General features: G+C 51.7%; 1 long non-coding RNA gene across 1 annotated transcript; it reads right to left on the bottom strand.

Annotated features, from left to right (window-relative positions):
* Nucleotides 1–388: 388 nt before the first annotated feature.
* Nucleotides 389–5,116, bottom strand: LOC129684792 (uncharacterized). Its single transcript, XR_008721396.1, has 3 exons — nucleotides 5,000–5,116; nucleotides 3,851–3,963; nucleotides 389–558 (listed from the first exon to the last, which is right to left on the bottom strand). It is a non-coding gene; the product is annotated as an uncharacterized LOC129684792 (long non-coding RNA).
* Between the last annotated feature and the right edge of the window lie 1,682 nt (nucleotides 5,117–6,798).

Genomic DNA, 6,798 nt, shown 5'->3' with positions numbered 1-6,798 from the left:
TGTCACTCCCCTGAATGTGGGGGAGAAAGACAAAACACAGAGGAAGCACTATCGTTTATGGCTGAAGTGATCCCCAAAAGCCTAGCATTCAAGAGCCACTTCTCAGCTTGTTGCAATTATAAAGTGCTGTGGCCTGGTAGCAGGAACTTATCCCACTGAGGCAATGGAGAAGGAACTCGGGGCCCCTCCAATTCCACTTTCATCTCTAGTCTGGGTTCCAAGGTAACCGGCTTCCCCATGCACCTCAACCACAAAGTTCTGGCTCATTACAGGCCCAAAGCAATACAGATGATAGCTGATGGATAAAAAAGACAGAACATTCCCAACCCTTTCTCTTCATACGTTGTCAGTTGTGGGATCTGTCACGGTAACAGAAAACTGATTAACAGAGATGAGCATTATTTAATCCACAGAGCTTATATGTTGGGAAAGCAGGGATGTGTCGAAGATTTCATTTCCACACGTGGGGATTTCCAGAAAGGACACAGACTCTTCTGTCCACCAGCCCTCTCATCTGGGGCTCCAGTGAGCAGTCTCACAACCCTGTCACTCCCCTGGCTGTTGGAGAGAAAGACAAAATGCAAATGAAGCACTATCGTTTATAGCTCAAGTGTCCCCCAAAAGCATACATGTGTTTTTTTTTTCTTTGAAAAATATTTATTTATGTGTACAGGTGTTTTCCTGAATGTATGCATGTGTACTTTGTACCCAAGGAGGACAGAAGGGACACAGGACCTAAGGGAACTGGAGTTACAGGCCTTTGTGAGCTGTCATGAGGGTGCTGGGAACCAGGCCCAGTCCTCTGCAAGAGAAGCCAGCACTCTGAGCCACGGAGCTCTCCCTCCAGCCCCACATATGTGCTGTCTTAGCCAGTGTCCTACGGCTCTGAAGATCAGACACTCTGAGCCACTCTTGTGAAGGAAAACATTTAATTGGGGCTGGCCTACAGTTTCAGAGGTTTAGTCCATTATCATCATGATGGGGAGCATGATCGAATGGTACTGGAGCAGTAGCTGAGTACCTGATCCTTAGGAAAAAAAGAGAGGAAGGGGAAAGGGGAGGGGAGAGAAGGAGGAGGGGGAGAGGAGGTATAAGGGGAAAAGGAGAGGGATAGGGAGAGAGACAGACAGACACATATATGGGGGAAATGTACACTGGGCCTCTCATGGGCTTCTGAAACCCCAAAGGCCACCCCCAGTGACACACTTCCTCCAACAAGGCCACACCCCTAATCCCTCTCAAGTAACCCCAGTCCCTGGCTTACAAGCATTCAAATATATAGGCCCATGGGGGCCCACTCTCATCCTAAGCGCCACCTCTGCTCTCCCAGTTCCTCAGGGTATTGGGACAATGGTTCAAAACCCAAGGTCATTGTTTTTGTTTTGCTTTTTTTTTTAAATTTTGTTTTGTTTCTTGTTTTCTCTCCAGGGCCCCAACCCTGTCTGAAGTGTACAGTAACTAGAGGGCCAGCTTCCCAAGGAATTCAACCCCGAAGAAAGAGTCAGAGCCAATAGAGTGTGCTAACGGTGCTATCCCCAGGCTAGGATGTGCTGGCTGAGGCGAGGGACAGTGCGACAGCTGGATACATGCTCTGTTCGACGTAGACTCCCGGGCCACCTTATTTCCCCAGGTGCCCACTGGAACTTCCCTTCAGAGTTCTCATGGTGACTCTAACGAGCTGTTCTCTGCACAGCTCTCGATAGGTCAATATAAAACTTTCTTTCTTTTAGTGTGTATAAGTGTGATGTATATGGATATGTGTTGTGGAAAATATCTTGGACTCTCAAGGCTTCTCCACCCCGCCGAGGTCCCAAAGCAATTAGCACCGAGAGCCCATAATTTATTTCACAAGCTTTAAACCGAGAGCTAGGCAGATACCAGCCCTCTGAGCTATTTTAAGTTCCTTGCCAATAAGTCATCCTGTCTGGGCTGGTTCTGCTCCACCACTCTGTCCTCACCGCCGTGTGCCGTGGTTCCTTCTACCCCACGGCTACTTCCTTCTCTTTGGCTTCCTCTCCTCCTGCTACCATCTCCCGCTTCCTCTCCCTCCTCCTGTCCTGTGGGCTCTGCAAACCAAGCCAGGAAACTAAACTCTACCTACTTCTCTTCTGCCCAGCCCAAGCTGTCAGCAACTTTACTAGCCAACCAGGGATAAATGGGGAGGGAGTAGGGAGAGGCACAGCATCTTTTGGTGTACGTGAGAATGTGCTCTTCTGGGGTGTAACCAGATCTGGAGGAGGGGGGAGTAATTAACAATTAAATGCATAGCACGAGACCAACCCCCCCCCCCCCGTGTGTGTGTGTGTGTGTGTGTGTGTGCAGGTCACAGAACAACCTTCGGTGTTGGTCATTTCCTTCCACTTTGCTACTTCATGACTGTAATTTTGCCACTGTTCTGAGCTGTAATGTAAATATTTTATATGCAAGTGACCAAGGGGGCTATGACCCACAGATTGAGAACCACTGCCATAGGGGCACTTTGCAAACCTCCGTACAGGTTGGGGAGGGGGAGATTTTTGGAATACAACAGTGTATAGAGCGTGATACATCTTTGAGCAGTAAACTGTGTTCAAGTAGGAGGGCAAAATTTTGCACAGACCTGTGTTCTGCCGGGTTTGTGAACCCCAAAAGACCAGGAATAACTAGGTCTTTTTATACATGAGGTTCTTTTTATTATAAATCATTACAAGGTACAGCTTGGCCAAAGCGTTGAGAGCCGAGAGCCCCATGCCCAGGTTAGTTGGGTGATTTAAAGCTTCTGGTCCCTCCCAGCATGCCCAAGGCAGGGGCGATTCCTGCCTGGCAAGCATCTGTTGGTCAAAATGCTACATTTTGAATTGATTGGCTATAGAAAGGTCCCCAGACCATTAATGACCTGGTGTCCCTCCCTAGGGGGATGGGCCAGTTTCCTAGCAACTGTATCTCTAGTGGGTGGGGAAAGAATGCAGTAAGGCGGTTCTTCCCCTCGGGGCATTCCTGGACTTCTCCACCCACCTAGTTCAGGCCTTAATTAGTAATAGCTGCTAATTTTTAATCTTTTGGTCTCTCACCTGCTCCATCCTACACAGGATGCGAACCACTTTGCCCAGCGTATCCACAGAATGGGACTTAATTTACACACAAAATTCATTTTATATGTGTATATGTTTTATATGTGTCTTCTATGCATAACCCGAAGGTAGTTTTATTCAGCATTTTTAATAATTTTATGTTTGAAGCAAAGTTTGTGAACACTGAACCACCGGGCCTGTGGCATCATTTTGGAGATCTGAGATTTCAGATCTTCACATCAGGGAAAGGCCTTTGTGGCAAAGGCGGCCGAACAGGGCAGAGCAGTCAAATTTTCACTGTTAACTTTCCCCCTCATTTGGAACTGAAGTTGACTCTTAAGTTCCTTGATGCAAGAGGAACAGGACTTCCCTCAATACCAGGGCTGACCACAGGGCTGATGGAACAGAGGCATTCTGGTAGCTCAGGGTTTGATAGGACCCAGCCCGCTCAGGCTCGTGGAGGTGAGGAACAGGAAGCTGACGGTGAGTGGACCTCTCACTTACCCAGGCATGTCAGCCCCACTAATCGCAGTTTTAAAATAATCACTGCCTACGGACAGGAAAAAATTAGTACGTGACACATAATACATTTCCGAAATGGAATATTATACACTGGGCAAAACGGATGACGTGCAGCCAAACTACAGCCATAGGGAGGAATCTTAGAAACCTTCTTTGTCTGTGGCTTCACATTTTAGGGTTTCAGTGGAGGGCCAGCCTGGTCTACAAAGCAAACCCAAGACAGGGAAGGCAACACAGAGAGACCCTGTCTCTACCTCCCCTCCCCCCCAAACACTGACCTGATTGTTACCGGCGCTCGAGGCTAGCATGGGATGGTCTGACTGGCCCCTGCCTGCGTGTTTGGATAGAAAACCACGGTGGTTGGAGACAGTGGTGGGGGAAGCGTATCCATCTGTGGAGTGTAGGATGCAGAGAGAGAGACACAGGAGGAGACCAGGGTCGAAATATCCTCAAGGGTGCTGCCCAGGCAACCTACTTCCTCTGGGCAAATCTCGTTTCTCAGAGTTGCCAGAACTTCCCCAAGGCCACCGCGCCCTGGACCAGCCCAGCGTTTCCAGCATGTGTCTGTAGGGGGCGTTGCCTGCTTACTTTTCTGATGCTCTGCTAAAATATGCGCGAAAGCAACTTAGGAAAGAAAGGGTTTATTTTAGCACCTGGTCCCAGAGGGATAGAACGCCTCTTGGTGGGAAAGGCCTGGCAACAGGCAAGGCAAGGTATGGCAGCAGAAGCAGGAAGCTGGCTGGTCACGTTTTCATCCACCCACAGGAAGGAGAGAGGGAAGAGAAGGGAGAGAAACAGGAAGCGACAGGAGGCTAAAAGCTCTCGAAGCCTGCCGCAGTGATATCCTTCCTCCATCAAGGCTGTGCCCCCTATAGCTTCTACAACCTGCCCCCCAAAGCCCCACCAGCTGGGGACGCCGGCCTATGGGGACGATTCTCAAACCACCAACCACCACACAGGAGGGGCATTCTCAGTGGTGGAGGGGGTGGTCATAAATATGGGGAAGGGGGGAAAAAAAAGTCCCTCACCCTGTGAGAAATGCTGGTGCGGGATAGAGGCAGACACAATGGGGGGTGGGGAGGGACTGGCAATTACAGCCGCCTCCTAACTTGAAGGGGCAGCTCTGGGAAGCACCGGGCAGAAGCTATACCTCAGGCCAACACAAGCAACAAATCGTCGGAGGCCTGAACAGCACAGTGAAGGAGAGAAGGGACAGGAGGCCTTCCTAAGGTGCCCTCGGTAGTAGGAACACCCACCCCTCCCCCGCTCTATACTTTCTTCCAGGAACAGCTGGCAGGGAAGGTAACAGGACTCCAGTCAGACATGCTGTTCCAGCCTGAAGGTCAGGAGTCTCCGGCGAGAAAGAAAGGCTAGGCCTTCTCTTATCCTGGAAGTCTGGACCCCGGGAGACAGAAGGAAGAACTCACAGGTAGGTGTCCTGGGATGCCAGGGTGCCTGTTAGGTCCAAGCCAGGCCGGAGAGTCAGGTCTTCCTGGCACTAACGTCACCTTTCCTTTGCCTCCGGTCAGCTGGGTTGCAAGACACCTTTGCTGTGTTCTCCTGTGAGGAGACCCAGGCTCTGAGCTGGCATTGCCAGAGCCAAGTTGCTTGGTACAGACATAGCCCTACTTCCTCCCAGCCATGCAAGCCTGGGGGGTGGGGGGCACCTTCCCTTTGTTTGTCTTGGTTGAGGCATTGAGAAAACCAGGGAAGGAAAATCTTATAAGAGTCTGCCTCTCTCGGTCCCAGCGTGGCTAGCCACGAGGCCTGGCGTTTTCCTGACCCTGTGTATTACAGGGGACATGGCATCTGGGCCTCAGAGTACAGCCATAGTGAATGCACAGCAAAGCACCCAGCCTGAGGACGAACAGCTGTTTGCCGAGCTCTCTGAGCTGGGCTCTGTGTGCTTGACTCTCAGCACTGGCTGTGCATTCTGGGATATTCTGCCTCTATGGGGCCTTTAGAATGAAAGAAATGGAGGCTCAGGGTCGTGAGGATGGATAGGCTGTGGGCAGAGGGGGGATCTCTGCCGTGCCCCTTCTACCCAAATTATGCTTGGACAATTACACTTCTCTTTTCTCTCCCCTAGGGCCAACGCCGCTGTCCAGATCCTCCTTATGGCGGAGCTCCTGCCCCTGCTGCCTTGGGCTCTCCAGGGGGACCAGGCCGGTGACCAGGGCTCACCCAGTGCTCCAGCTGAGCAGCAGACACGGGCCGACGGTGTCCAGGACCTATCTGCTCAATCCTGGAGGCTCTTGGGGGTGCCTGCCATTCACATAACTCCCTCCAGTGATGGGGAGTCACCTCCAGGCACCCCAAATCCATCCCGCTCCCAGGGTGCGAAGACCCCGGACCTGCAGCGTCTGTCTCAGGACAGGTCAGACTTGGGAATGGGATGGGAGGTGTGTCTGTCTCGTCTCTGCGGCCTCAGCTCAAGTGTGGGCTCCTTGGGGTCACCGTGCTGAAGATTAGTCTGGCCTGAGCCCAGGGATTCCTGATCATAAGTGGATGTGTATGTCAGTTATGTTTCTTTCATGTGTAACCAAATACCTGACAAGAAGGCATTACGGAAGGATTTCTTTGGGCTCATGACCTGAGGGTTCCATCCGTTACGGCAAGGACGGTACAGTCCTAGGAGAGTCTTGAAGCTGAGGCAGGAGGAGCAGCGGGCTGCCTGCTCACGTCTCTGAGAAGCAGAGAGATGTAAGAGCAGCCCTCCGTTCTCCGACTCTTTTCCCCTCTCTGGTTCAGTCTGGGGCCCCCGCCCAGGAGGATGCTACACACACTCAAGGCCACTCAAGGCCACTCTTGCCCTGCCCAGTCACACTCACAGCAGCGCCTCATTAGCGCTCTAGCGTGTGTCTGCAAAATGACCCATCGCAACCCACAAAGCTCAGGAATGTGTCCCTGGGACCAGTGACTGCAGGTCCAGCCACACGCTGCCACCAAGAAGCCCTGCAGCACAGGCTGTGGGCCAGGCCTGGATCAGGGCTACAAAACAGAGGCGGCAAGTTGTAAACAGAACTTGGTTCCCAAGTGGGAAGAGGCTGACATGAAAAACAGGCTGGGGCAATGCTCAGCGGTTAAGAGCATACATTGCTCCTGTAGAGGAGGACCCAGAGTTAGGTTCCCAGCGCCCAGGTCACACAGGACCAGGACATCAGATGCCCTTGTGTAAAACACACACACACACACACACACACACACACACACACACACACACACA

This window comes from Psammomys obesus, unplaced genomic scaffold, assembly GCF_907164565.1.
Source record: "Psammomys obesus unplaced genomic scaffold, mPsaObe1.curated_primary_1811, whole genome shotgun sequence".
Taxonomy (NCBI): Eukaryota; Metazoa; Chordata; class Mammalia; order Rodentia; family Muridae; genus Psammomys; species Psammomys obesus.
This window is presented reverse-complemented; position numbering and strand designations above follow the sequence as displayed.